The following is a 14,512-nucleotide window of genomic DNA, read 5'->3' as shown; positions in this document are numbered from 1 at the left end:
TGGCTGGTGATGTAAATACACCACGATTAAATTACGGTGCAGTAATGCACCATCGAGAAATTAACTCTTGAAACGTGAAAAAATATTCTGTTTTGGAGGAAGTCAGTGTACCTAGACTGGAAATCAGTACAGCTCTTAATTAATGATATCCTGTGGTTAATTCTAACTAACTATTCATTGTAGTCCAGGCTATTTTGGGATTACAAGGAAATTATCATTTGATGAAAAGGTTAGAAAGATGTTTAGAGATTTCATTGCCACTGGGGAGTAACAATTGCTGGCCCAGGTTTAGACACAAATTAACTTACTCTTCAAACGAGGTTAAGCTGGTCTGATTAAGAATAAATGGACCCTCCAAGGTCATGAACAAGCCGAGTGCTCAGTGGTGCTGGCCAAGGCACGAATGCTGCAGACTCCGCTTACTCAAGGCGTCCACACCAACTGTGTTTGATCTGTAGTGTGACCCAAACACAAGGTCTGATTGGTGTAGAACTGCTGAACAGACGTAGGATACAAAACAAGTTTTATTGTAACGACAGGTGTTATGGGTGGAATTGTGTCCCTCTAAAAGTCCTATACTGAAGTCCTCAACCCCAGGACCTCAGCATGTGACCTTACTAGGAAACAGGGTTGGGCAGATGTAATTGGTTAAGTTAAGATGATACAGAGGTGGGAGGGCTCCTAATCCCATATGACTGGTGTGTCCTTATATAAAGGGGAAATTTGGACACAGACACACACACACAGGGAGAGCACCGCGTGAAGATGAAGGCAGAGGTCAGGGCGATGCTTCCACAAGCCAAGGAACACCAAGAATTGCAGCAGACCACAGAAGCCGGGCGAGAGGCGTGGAACAAGGAGTGAACCCTGGCACCCTGGCCTAGACTTCTAGCCTCCTACACTGTGAGGTGATACATTTCTGCTGTTTGAGCCACTCAGCTTGCGGTACCACATTAAGGCAGCCCTAGGAAACGCATACAGTATGCGAAATGTACTCAACTGAGAACAGAATCAACACGTAACACCTGCCGGTTGCCCTCTGTGAAGGAGTCTACCCCCCTTCAAAGGGAATAATCATCTTACGGGACTCAACGACAAGTCCCCCAAACTGAACTAATGACTATTTTCAAAGTTACGGAGGAAGAGCCAGATTAAGTGTAATAAGTGCCATTTCACTCTTTGCAGTCTGTGATGGGTGTTACACAGAACCAGGAGGAGAGAGTTTATACTCCCTGAATTCCAAAGGATTTTCCTAGAATCAAAGATACAGGAGGGAAAAAAGGAACAAAGCGCAGAGATTGGGGCAGGGAGAAGTTTAGCCAGACAGCATTGCCAGAGCACTTGTGGGTGCAGAAAGCCTGGACAAATTCACAAAATGCAACTAGGACACTGAACAAAAGGGCGCTATTTTGAATGCTTAGAAATTAGGTAACAGGAAAGAGAGCGGAGGGGCGGACAGAAATCAACAAAAAGTGTTTAAATGAAAATAAGCATGTAAAACATACAGGCTTCATTAGGCCCACGTCCATGTAACACCATACACTACATGATAGAAAAAACCAAAAACACATTAAGAAATGTTATGAAAAATACATACTTTTCTCAGAGTTTCAAAAATATATTTAAACACTGGAAATTACTCGTGTTTAGTTTTGAAACTTATTAAGTATTCATTTAAAAAACTACATTTAAATATTTAAGTGTTTCACAGTTAACTACTATATAACCTTGAATATTTCTGTACATTCCTTAAGATGTTACTCCCAGTTTAAACTAAGAAATGAGCAGGAATATAGACGCTGCACACAAAATCTACTGTCCAGGAGGAACAGTGAACAATTATTCATCCTGTCTGGGTAGGGACGGTGGGCACGTCTCCCTAAGGAAGTTGAGATTTAAAAGACAGAAATAGTACATAAACAGCAAAGTATGATTAAATAAAATTATGTTCCCCAGATCAATCTAAAGCCAAGCCCAACGTGATGGAAAAGGAAGGCTCAATTAGCAGCAGGAGAACATGCCGTGTCCTAGCCGGCGTTACTCTGCTTATGTGAAGTATGATTATTAATAACATCAAATGTAATACTTCTCAGATGAGAAGAGTCTATTTGTAATTTGAAATGAATGCTTTCCTTTCAATCATTGTAACTGTTCAAAAGCCAGATATTAATCTTAGATTTTTTTTTTTTTTTTTTTTTTTAAATACTAGTAGAGAGTTAATGTTCCTGGAACTACCCGGAAGGGCTTAGAGACTAGTAAGTGCGTTTCCATGGTAACAGACCGCTTCACCAGGGAGAGATCATTTCACGCATCCGTAACACACAACGGCCACAGGGGGAGGAGAGAGATCTGCATTTTCGCTTTTCAGGGTCATCGATCCATGGTGATTTTTGGTAGAATTTCTGTTTTTACGAGCGTGCACACGGCATTCATGCTCAGAAGTTGCCTAGGCTTCAATTTCTTCAATTTTTCCTCTTCTCCAGTGTGTGGACGGCCTGGGATGTGTGCTCTGATGGGGGCCCCGGGGGTGACAAAGTCACCCACAGATTTCCCTCTGCTTCTTGCTGTGAGTTACAGCACCCCGCTTATCCAGTCCTGACGCCGCGTCCCCAGAGACAAGATAGGCTGCGCCGAAACGCAGGACCTTCAAGGAGACGGGAGCGCACGGTGGCCGCTGTCTAGCAGGGGCTCACGGACACCAGCTGGACAACTTGAGTCGTGACCGATGGCCAACGGGTCACGGGACGGAGCGAGAACAGAAAGCATGGACGAGGGCAGGCTTACACCCCAACTGCAAACAGGCGCGGCGATGCTCGTGATCGATGCTGACGGTCACCAGTCTCTGAACTAGGGCGTCTCTGCCAGGGGTGCTGCTGGAAGGAAACGCTCCCATCTGCTTTGCTTCGCCGGCAATTCTGGCTGGAGAGGTGAGTGTGAAAATGCCCTTCTCTTTTGTCTTACAGCGTTCACATCTAGAGGGGCATTGTTCTGACCCTCTACAGAGACCTGTGGTCCACCAAAGGGCAGCGTTTATTAGGGGGACAAGGGCCCGGCCAGACCTGCAGTCGTGGACCTAAGTGGAGAGCAGTCCCACGGCGACGGAACTTGTGTGCCTCAGTTTCCTCCAGGTACGAGGATCTGGACCATGTTGAGGTTCGAGTGAGAAAATTCAGGTAAATGCTGAAAAGGGGGCGGCGTGCATAGCATGCATCCAATAAATGTCAGCTGCTGTAACTATTACTGTTCAAGTTATTAGTACTGTTAATATGAAAAATCGGGCAGTGTCCTCTGCGAGGCCATGTGGAGAAAACCTCAAGTCAGTCTTTATAAATGATGAGGGGAAAACACTGACATTCTTTCAGAGTGTGCCGAGACCTGAGCCTTTATTTTTAACAAAACTAGTTAACTGGAACTGAATCTCGCTAACGGGTGGACACCTTTGGGGAGCAGGACAGAATCATACTTCAGGGGCAGCAAAGAACAAAATTTTCTAAAAGATGCCATAATGACAAAAATACGTTTTTAAAGTAAAAATTACTTTCAATGGTATTTTACTTCTATGAGATGCTTTTTTTTTCCCCTAAACGATAATCTCCCGATCTGAAAATAAAGAAGGGCCAGACGAACTTTGAAAATTAATAACTTTAACTTAGAAGTAAAGTGTATCACCAATGCCCCCATATGACATCTACTTCTCAAATTCTCTGTCGTATCGTTACGATGCTAGGACGTTTATGGTGTTGCTCCAAGTGAGTGTCTTTTCAAAGTGCCATAATTATTTTGGCCCTTATTTGGGTCGTAATCCATTTATCACACCAGACTGAATAATTGCAAAGTGAAACCAGGGGTGTTGATAACAAGGACAACAAAAAAGACCAGGGAAAGGAATGTGCTTTGAGTAGTAGGAGGTCATGGCTTTGAGTTCAGATTCTATGACGTCTTTTTTTCGTGGAAAGCAAAAACCATGAAACTAAGGCCCCCACAAGTAAATCAAATCACAGAACTAAGTTACTGTGAGGCTAAAGGCACCATGTTTTGAGCGCCCCAGCTGAGGGAAGCAGCAGTCAGATATACGCATGAAACGACTAAACAGATTCCCCAACGCAAAGGATTAGGTTGAGAGCGATCGCTCGCGGTCTCAGAACGGAAGAAATGACAGCTTAGCCACTGATGGCCTTCAGGTGACGAAACACTTTAAGATCCTTGCCTAGTGGAGTTCACAGCTTCCCGGGGCCGATGAAGAGAGGCGGCCAGTGATGGGCGGCCTCGAGACCACGGAGTTGTTGTGAAATAAAACCACTCGCCTGTGAAGGCTTTATTTCAGCTTGTCCCTGCCCTTTGTTGGACCCCTGGACTGTCATCCTAAAACCTCAAAGCTTTACTGCAGCGTTTTTACCGCTGCTGAAGGAATATTCATGGCACCAGGTCCTGCTCCTGTCAAAGACAGTATTTATGCCCATGAGAAGATAAAACTGTTGTTAACAAGGGAAAATGTCGCAGATTTACAAGGGATCAAAGTTACAAGGCAGCAGGTGGATGTGCCTGGGTTTCACCCTGTGAGCCCTCTGATAGAAAAGCAAGCGTGGGGCTTCCCTGGCGGCGCAGTGGTTGGGAGTCCGCCTGCCGATGCAGGGGACGCGGGTTCGTGCCCCGGTCCGGGAGGATCCCACGTGCCGCGGAGAGGCTGGGCCCGTGAGCCGTGGCCGCTGCGCCTGCGCGTCCGGAGCCTGTGCTCCGCAACGGGAGAGGCCAGGACAGTGAAAGGCCCGTGTAACGCAAAAAAAAAAAAAAAAAAAAAAAAAAAAATTAGCAAGCGTGAAGGCCGCAAAGTCTGTCCTTGATGGTTTTTGGACAAAATGTCACTTCCCCTCTTGCACCTCCCTGTCCTCTCACTCCGAGGATGAGGGCCTAACTCTGCATTGGCGTTCGGTGTTTTCAAAGCGTCCACACAAATTCTAGGGCACGCAATCAACCGAGAATCCTAAACGTTTCTGAAGTTTGGGAAACGGGAGAAATAGAAATTGGTTTATTACACCAAGTGTTCATATATTCATAGTATCCCATAAAAAGAAGCGTATACAATCCCTCCTCAGATCTCTTCCAAGAACGAAGAGAACACAACACATTATGGAAAGAAAGAGGAATGTTTCATTGAATTCAACACTCAACTGTGAAGGATGGAGCATTCTGTCTGGAAATGTCATTTTGTTGTACGAGTTCTAAACTAGACATATGACTTGAAAACATCATTGGGCCCTGAAGGAACTGGGAATTCAGCAAGTCAGTAACAGAATGAAGTCAGCTAGTGACTGGGGAGGCGAGGAAATTCCGTGTTTCATACAGACTCACTGAATATATGTAGCGTGTAGTGAAATGAGTTTTAATGGAAGAACTGCAAGTTGTCACGATTGTTTATAATTAATTATGACATTGTCTGTAATCCTAGCATACTATGCCAGGTGTAAAGCAATTACGTATTTTATATTCTGTGCATTGCTTGAAACAGATACCGTAATACAATTTACTCTGTCATTTAATTTCATTTTGGCAAACAGCTACTGGGCTGCTCCTAGGAGCCAGGTGCTATTCTGACCGAGAGGGATACAGAAACGACTGCAATCTGTGCTGTCGTTGAGATCAGAGACCAGAGTGAAGGGACTCCATGTGAACAGAGGGGGTCTGTTTCAGGGCGGAGTGAAGGCACACGAGGGGCCGGGAAACCACCTGCAAGGGGCGGGCGAGGCTGAGTCACAGGCTCAAGGAAGCCGGTCAAGCCGCCCCCGGGGAAAGGATGCCTGGAGGGGCCTCCTGAGGCTGAGCGTCAGAAGCAGGACAGCACAAGCCCGGGGCCAAGGGCAGAGAGAGCCTGGCATTCCCAGGGGCCGTGGGTCCCTTCCCCATCCCGGGGGAAACCCTGTGAGGGAGGAAGACAGAGCAGGAGAGGTGGACAGACCGTCTCAGGGAATCTTGCATCCCGGTGAGGGGGCCTGGACTTGACCTTGAAAGTGGTGGGGGCCCGTGAGCAGGGAGCAAACCGGGTGCTTTAAATCTGGCTGGTGCTCTGTGGAGTGTGCAGAGCAGATCCAAGAGGGCAGGGAGGGCAGCAAAACTCCAGGGGAGGGGGGACTCGGGTTTGGACGAGGTGTCCCATACTGAGCTGCGCAGGAGGGAGTTTTCCTTTGAGGGGCCGTCTCTCGGCCTTATCCAACAGATACGTTTTTGGAAAGCTGCAAACAAATTTTGTAGGCCAAATGATATTTTCCCATTGACAATTTACTCATGTTTATATTATACTTTCAATGATTTTTTTTAAAAACTGGCACTGGGCCCGAGTGTGGTAAGAACCTTGGGGTTCAGCTGTCTTTGGAGCATGTTTCAGCTGCAGAAGCTTCGCCTCAAGTCGAGCTCATTGGGACATCGATGTGTAAAACAGGCAGATGCAGAGGGCCTGGGCTGGAGCAGAGCCTCAAATCTCCATGCCCCTCGGCCTTGAAGTCCCTAGCACTTGAGGGCACAGAGCTGGACAGTGATCGATGAAGGTGGGGTCATTTGTTCTACAGATCGGCCCACGAGGGGCCGGCGCCAGCAGAGGCCTCCTTTCGGAGCCGGGATGTAGCAGGAGACAGAAGGGCTTGTATCCTGGCTCCTCCTGCGTGAACCACACAACTTTGAAAAGTCACTGTCTCCCAGGCATCTGCTGCCTCACCTGCCAAGCTGAGATTGCAGTTCCCCCACCCCTCAAGGCTGCTGAAGTGAAAGCACTCTGTGAAACGTGTAAGTCTGTAATCAAAAAGCGAATCGCTGCTGCGGATCGGTAGCCTCAAGTCAGAGGGCTGGGAGCGAAGGCCGTGGCCGGAGTCCCCGGTGACGAGGAGAACCATCACAGCCCCCAGATGAGGACAGAGGTGACGGACGGCACTGGTCTCTCCGGGGCCACCGTGTGATAAACCCGCTGGAAGGGGAACCTTGGGTTGGCACCTGCAGCAATTCCTGTGGTTCCGAGAAACCTTCGGTAAACCTCCTCTGTCGAAAGAAAGTTTCTAAAGAGGAAAAAAAACCCCCAAAAACCAAAAAAACAAAACACTTTCCTCCAAAGTCTGAGAAACACTGGGCAAACAAAACCAAACTATCACACTCTACGCACTTTGGCAAGGTGGCTAAGGATGGATCTGCAGCCAGACAGACAAGGGCTCGAATCTCACCCCGTGATGACCTGCTTGGTTCAACAACTACCCACTGTGAGAACGACTGGAGGTGATACACGTAAAGGACTTAGCGCCACACCTGGCCCCTGAGAAGCGCCCAGTAAACGCCAAGCAAAGCCCCAGCTCCACAGTCTCCTACCTGTGCCACGTCACCTGCGTCCTCCCCCTCTGGAGCTATCTGTCTGCTACCACGCCAGCGTCTTCGCTGGGAAATGCACAAGCCCCGCAATGCACTGTAGAGCACCACCCTCTGCTATTGACCTGGGAGGAGCCCGGGGACTAAAGGAGACGGTGTGTAAAGTGTTTCACACGTCACGGCAGTAATGCACAAGTTGAAAACAGGAGTAGCGCTCTACGACATATCCTCAGAAGCACACAGCCGTCCTACTTATGCATGAGGCTAAGTGCCGATAAAGTGGCTACGTATTAGTTTAAAATTTAAGAACACTTCACATAGCAGTTCAAAACCGGGTTTCAGTGGTCTTAAAAATGAGAGATGGATTGGAGGCGAATGTCTAATTATCAAAAAGTGCTTTGAAACAGTCGTTGTGTTTAAGATTAATGAGAGACACTGCAAACACACGTAATGTCAAGTGTCACTAATAAAGTACAATGAGAAACCCTAAAATGCTGCAGATCTGGCATAAAATGTCTTCTTGATTTCCTGCTTCTGAATGGGAGCTTTAAAGTCATACATAGGTTTATATAGTTTTTCTTAATCGTACTGAGCATCTCTTATTTGAACGCTTAGTGACCAAAGGGTGTTAAGAGTAAGAGAGAGGTTCTCTCCAAGGCTCCGAATGAGGCGCCTGCCTTTGGCTGGCCCTCCTGGAGGCCACTCAGATAAGCTGAACGTCTGGCTGTGAAGTCAGCCCAGCATGCAGCTGACGGACACCAATGCTGCGTGTGCAAACCGGTGGCGCTCAAGGAATGCAGCGAGGAATAAACAGCTCCACAAAAGCAGAATGCAGCACATTCCAAAACGGAGACAGGCCCTGGACTGCCGGCCCTCTCAAGCCCCGCGTGGCCACGTCCTGTATCCGCAGACGCTGCCGTCACACTTGTACGACAGCAGATGTGAAACCCACAACTGTCCTTTTCGCGTACAGGACGTCCTTCACTCCTGTGAAAGCCCACCGACTGTTCTCAGGCCTCTATCATGTTGGATTCTGTGCTGGATTCTAAAGACACAGAGTGAAAACGTAATTCCCACCCTCACACCACTTATAATCTACTAGAAACAGGCGCGGCAACTTCCCGTAACACAAACCAGACTAGTTAGAGCCCTTTATGTCCTCAGAGAATGAAAAGAGGACCCGACTGCACACACAGCCCGAAGGGACCACGCGGACACGGAACCTGTAAATGCTGAATAAGTGCAGATTTAGGGATAAGAAGAGTCTCCACACAGGAGAGGAAATCTGAACTGAGCCCCCCAGCTGAGGGGCATTTTGATTGAGTTTCTACTTGTGCTTCTTGCTGTCAGTTGGGTCCTGTTTTACCTTCCGGAGATGCTGTTACTTTCCTCTTGATTTTGTTAGTACATGTCTATTTAGATGTTACTTGATTACGGACATTTAAGAACTGACAACAGCTTTCCAGTCTGGGCTGTTGAATAACATTGTTATTTTTGTGGAGGGCTTCCCGGGTTGATAAAGAGCCTCAGCCCTCTCCAGGAACAAATCAGTCCTCAGAGCTCTGCTAATGCAGCGAAACGCTCCGCTGTTTCCTCTCGGATTTCAACTCCAGCCCACCTTCTCCCGGTGCCCGGCGTGGACGCCCGGGGTGGCTTGCGTAGCGCCGCGTGTTTATTCATTCTCTCAGACAACTGAGAGCCTGAGTACTCTTTGCACTAAGGGAAAAATTTTACATCAACTTACCATGTAACTTGAGAATCATATAAACGCTTAAAGCAAAAAATAATTTCAAGACTACTTATAAATGTACCTAGTATGTACTGAATTGTGAAAAAATTTGAAGGAATGAAAGGTAAAAATTCTTGGATTTTTGCTCAAAAGACTTTTTTTTTTTTTTTTGGCCACGCAGCATAGCTTGCGGGATCTTAGTTCCCCAAGACTTTTGTTTTAAAAGGAAAAAGTGGGCTTCCCTGGTGGCGCAGTGGTTGGGAGCCCGCCTGCCGATGCAGGGGACGCGGGTTCGTGCCCCGGTCCGGGAGGATCCCACATGGCGCGGAGCGGCTGGGCCCGTGAGCCGTGGCCGCTGAGCCTGCGCGTCCGGAGCCTGTGCTCCGCAACGGGAGAGGCCACAGCACTGAGAGGCCCGCATACCACAAAAAAAAAAAAAAAAAAAAAAAAAAAAAGGAAAAAGTAACTTTTGAAATGGGCCTCAAAGGAACTCCCAGCCTCCGGGAGACGGGAATTGATAAGGAATTCCAGGCAAGGAAAAGCTCGTACACTCTGATGAGACAGGTATGTGAAGAACAGGAGGAGAGAAATGGATATTTGTGTTTTTGGGGTTTTTTTGTTTGTTCGTCTGGGGGTTCAATTTTGGCAGAGGGGGGGTGCTGCCCGGCATGTGGGATCTTACTTCCCCAACCAGGGATGGAACCCGTGCTCCCAGCAGTGGAAGCGCGGAGTCCTAGCCACTGGACCGCCGGGGAAGTCCCTGGATACTGACTTGATGAGGGTGGGGGGGGTCCCAGTTGAGAGGTGGCTTTAACTGACAGGCTCTGGAATTGAAATCTGATCCATAGGTAACTGGGAGGCAGCAGGATTTTGGAGCAGGGAAGTAACAACATGAAAACGGTGCCTGCAAAAGACTTTTCTGCTGACCAAGTGGATCGGTCAGAGAGCACAGACTAAGGCAGGCTCACGGACAGATGGAGAAGTCAGGAATGGAGCTGCCTGGTGACAAAGAGATGACAATGCAGATGCATGGGGCACATGGCGGGTCCGCAAAGCTTGACGCCTGTACAGGCACGTGGGGTAAAGAACCAGGAGTCACGCCATGGGCATCCTTCCAGAGGAAGGTCCTTCCACTGACCGTCCTGGTCAAAGCTGCCTCTCTGACCAAGGATGATGTTGAGCTCAGCTTTAAGCGTGTCCCACAGAGAATCAGACCCACAAGACTCAGGTAACGGCAAGAGGTCAGTATTTCTGGTCACTGATGGACCCGTGCTCTCGGAAGCATGTCCAAACACCACCCAAAGACCAGGGGCCCTGGGCTTCCCTGGTGGCGCAGTGGTTGAGAGTCCGCCTGCCGATGCGGGGGACACGGGTTCGTGCCCCGGTCCGGGAGGATCCCCCATACTGCGGAGTGGCTGGGCCCGTGAGCCGTGGCCGCTGAGCCTGCGCGTCCGGAGCCTGTGCTCCGCAACGGGAGAGGCCACAACGGTGAGAGGCCCGTGTACCACAAAAAAAAAAAAAAAAAAAAAAAGACCAGGGGCCGAGAAAGTGGCTTCTCCTCCTCAGCGAAACAGGAGGAATTCCCCAAAGGAGAAACGCAGATTAGGAGGATTCTCAGGTTTCTGTTGTATCTGTGAACCCAGGTACGTAACAAAATAACAGAACTGAACATTTAACGTACTTTGATCCTAGGGGTCTTTGTCATGTTCAGGCTGCTATAACAGAACGCCACAGACTAGGTGGCTTATGAGCAACAGATGTTTATTTTCCACAGTTCTGGAGGCTGGAGGTCCAAGATCACGGGGCCGGCACGGTCGCATTCTGGTGAAGGCTCCCCTCTGGGCTGCAGACTCCCTGCCCCATCCTCACGTGGCGGAAGGGGCGAGGCATCTCCGCGGAGCCTCTTCTATAAAGGGCACTAATCCCTCCCATTCGTGAGGGCACCACCCTCAGGACTTCAGCATCTACCAGAGGCCCCATCTCCTAACTACTCCCCCGTTGGCCACCAGGAGTGCAACGTATGAATTTGGGGTGCTTTGAGACCACAGCGCTAGGCTGTCGTGCGTGGACCGGCGTGGAGAGGACACTCCATGTTTCTGAACGTGGCTGAGTATTCAGAACGCATAAACACTTGCCCAATCCGCGGTGAGGCAGCAGACACGGAGCGGACTGGAGAATGAATGTGAAGGTCTAATCCCTCAGTGGGTGTCCTCCTCTCTCTCTAATGGGCATGCTCTCGTGGGGCCCTCAACCAACTTTCCTGTCCCATTTATGACCCCATCACTATAAAGAGACCAAGCGGTGTGAAAGGTCTGGGGTCTTATAGAAGAGGTGGACCTGGGTTCTACACCCAGCGTGTGTCTGGTCACATGGCTGCCCTTTATATGAGGTTAACCTCTGATTCTTGTACTCCTGTCTACGCCATGAAGACTTTACACCTTCTCTGCAGGCATGTGACGCTTCCAGCAGTGGGGTCCCGGAGCAGGCCTTCCACAGATGACGGCCTTAACTTTTCTGCTGGTCTTTGTAGAAAAGCAATGCCCCCATTGACAAGGAACTAACTTAGAGTGTAACAGCCATTAATAATGAACAACAACAAAGTATGCACACATAGCAACCTACAGAATTTGTCTTTCATTTGATTTCAAAAAACAGCATTTTAAATATGCCAGATAAAACGGTAATTTAGTAATTTAAATCATAATCAACAGTGGCTTCTTGAACTTCATAATAAATGTGTGTTAAATCCTCACAAATAGAATCTGCGTACAGGGGTATTTATTTTATTTTTTTTGAAGATTTTCTGATGTGGATCTTTTTTTTTTTTTTTTTGCGGTACGCGGGCCTCTCACTGTCGTGGCCTCTCCCGTTGCGGAGCACAGGCTCCGGACGCGCAGGCGCAGCGGCCACGGCTCACGGGCCCAGCCGCTCCGCGGCACGTGGGATCTTCCCGGACCGGGGCACGAACCCGCGTCCCCTGCATCGACAGGCGGACTCTCAACCACTGCGCCACCAGGGAAGCCCTGCTGTGGACCACTTTTAACGTCTTTATTGAGTTTGTTACAATATTGCTTCTGTTTTTTCTTTTGCTTTTTTTTGGCCCCGAGCCTCGTGGGATCTTAGCCCCCCAACCAGGGATCGAACCTGCACCCCCTTCCACTTTGCATTGGAAGGCGAAGTCTTAATCACTGGACCACCAGGGAAGCCCTGTGGGGAGGGGTATTTATTTTAGAGAGGGAAATATCCTTATATCTATCCTTCCAGAAGCCTATAGGATCTTTGTGAACAAGGGGAATAAAACAACTGAAATCCCAGCTGCTTCTTCCCAAGGATGCCCCCTCCTCTCCCTCTTCCTTTTTCAAAGGCAGCGAGCCCGGTCGGGGGCTCTCGGCAGCGGCCCGCTCTCCCCGGCCCCAGGAGACCTGCTCAAGGTCAGCCGAGCCGGCTTCGAGGAGCCGCCTGATGGTTCTGGTGGGACCTGAGCTCTGAGTCACTCGCTTGGCAAAGAACTGATGCGGGAAAAGGCAGAGGTCAGAGATGCCGGCGTGAAAGGTAGATGAGTCACGGGGGGGGAAACAGATCCCTCGCTGCAGAGGACCAGCTTCAGGAAACACTGAGATGGTGAAAAGGCGTTTGTGGCAAGCTAGCAGGTATCCTTGGTCAGGACCACGTAACACACAAACAGAACTGCAAGGCTGCTTTCGCTCCCAGCAATCTCAAGTCCCCGGCACTCACACTGGAAAAGAACAAAACTCCATCCCAGAGAAGCTTTGAAAATGGTGACTTTCCGGGAGAAACTGACTTTATCAATTATTTCAGTTGGATTTAAGATAATGAGCAACTAAAAACAAGGGACACGTTGTAACTTACTTCCTGAAACTGCAATCACCTGAATAATGCACAGAGGTTGGTAGCTGTGTGCCCCTTGAAAGGGGACTTACATGTACATTACATAGGAGGACTGAGGTTCTAGGTTGAAAAAACTCAAAAAAAGTTTGATTCAAAGCACATTACAAGGTCATTGTATGCCTACATTTTCTTTTTTAGTTTCCTAAAAGAAGGGACCACTTTTTAAAAAAGACCCATCTTGTACTTTTAAAACATAATAACCTTAAATACACGTATTGAGGAGTGGTGAAAAATGTTGATGATAATAATAATAATACATCTTCTTTATAAGGCGACTTATCTGTCACTTATAAACTCAGAAAAGAGCAAGTTTTCAAGAACTTTATAAATGTGAAAATAACCTAAAGCAATTGAAAACATTTGGATAATATGACAAAAACTATGCTTTTCACAACAATCTTTAGAGCACCTTTTTGTTTGTTTCTTCTTTAGGGGAACCTGGTATAAAAACGATTTAAAGTAACCAGCACACAGAGACCTGGCATTACTTGAGAATCAGACATAGGAGCCCAGATTTAGAGTCTACATAACCCAGGCGACACTGCGTTAATGAGTGACAGGGCTGAGTCCTTTCTGATCTTCCTGGTGCAGGGCCTGGCCTAATAATAATATTGACAAAGCTCAAGACGATTATGCCTGGGAAGGCAACTCACTATCTGGTCCGGGAGGGAGGAAGGAGGGCCCCCCGCTCCTCCAGGCCTACCCTCTCCCCGGCACTTCCTGCGGCCGTGTCATGCGACCTTCCCCAAATCCCTAGGAGCGTGTTCGAATTCTTACTCGGCACGTGGGAAACTGAGGCTTAGAGGTGAAGTCCAAAGGCAGGGTTAGTACGGCGCGGAGCTGAGTATACACTCATGTCTACTCAACCTTGCAGTTCTTCCCTGGCCACTAGGGCTGCCAATTCACCTGCTGTCAGGGGCCAGCTGGGTGGGAGGAGGGGTGCAGGAAATCCTGAGAGGGAACAAGAGGCCCTTGATTGCTGGGGACTTGTCCTGCTTTTAGCACTTGAGAGTCCCATGTTGCAGAAAACGTCTCGCTTGCGGGCAAATTGAGATGGGGGGCTCCTGTCTCGATCTGAGTGGGGAAGACAGGCCCTGTTGGAGACGACCCCCATTAAACCCACCTGTGCGGAGGTGCAATTCTACGAGCTCGGGGCTGGGGATGGGAGATGCTGAGTTCCCTCCAGCCAAGAGGAGCCCAAGGCTTCCACATCAGAACTTCTTAGATCTGGGATAAGGGAACCTGGTAATAAGATGGATGGGTTTCGGCGTGTCTCACTGATATGTGTGCTGTTGCCTTTTTCTTTAAGCCCTCCTTCCACAGATTACAGAATTCCACCTGGCAGAGGCTGATTCTTATCTGTCAGCCTAAGTTAGGTGCTAAGATTCCAGGAGACCAACACCGTCTACCCAGCAAAGTTCTGCATGACGGAACGATGGCCAGCTATGAAGTGCACGGCGTGCTACCCAGGTAACGGTACGTTACATATGGATGCTGGAAGAGAGGCGCGAGGACAGCTTAGCTGCCAACCAA

The 14,512-nt window shown here is 48.7% G+C and overlaps 1 protein-coding gene across 5 annotated transcripts in view; it reads right to left on the bottom strand.

The window, feature by feature from the left end:
* The window catches only part of FAM110B (family with sequence similarity 110 member B), a 133,177-nt gene that overhangs the window by 43,853 nt on the left and 74,812 nt on the right, over positions 1-14,512 (bottom strand). The window lies entirely within an intron of this gene.

The sequence above is a fragment of the Kogia breviceps genome, chromosome 17 (assembly GCF_026419965.1).
Source record: "Kogia breviceps isolate mKogBre1 chromosome 17, mKogBre1 haplotype 1, whole genome shotgun sequence".
NCBI lineage: Eukaryota > Metazoa > Chordata > Mammalia > Artiodactyla > Physeteridae > Kogia > Kogia breviceps.
Note: the sequence above shows the minus strand (reverse complement) of the source record. Positions and strands in the feature narration are given on the sequence as shown.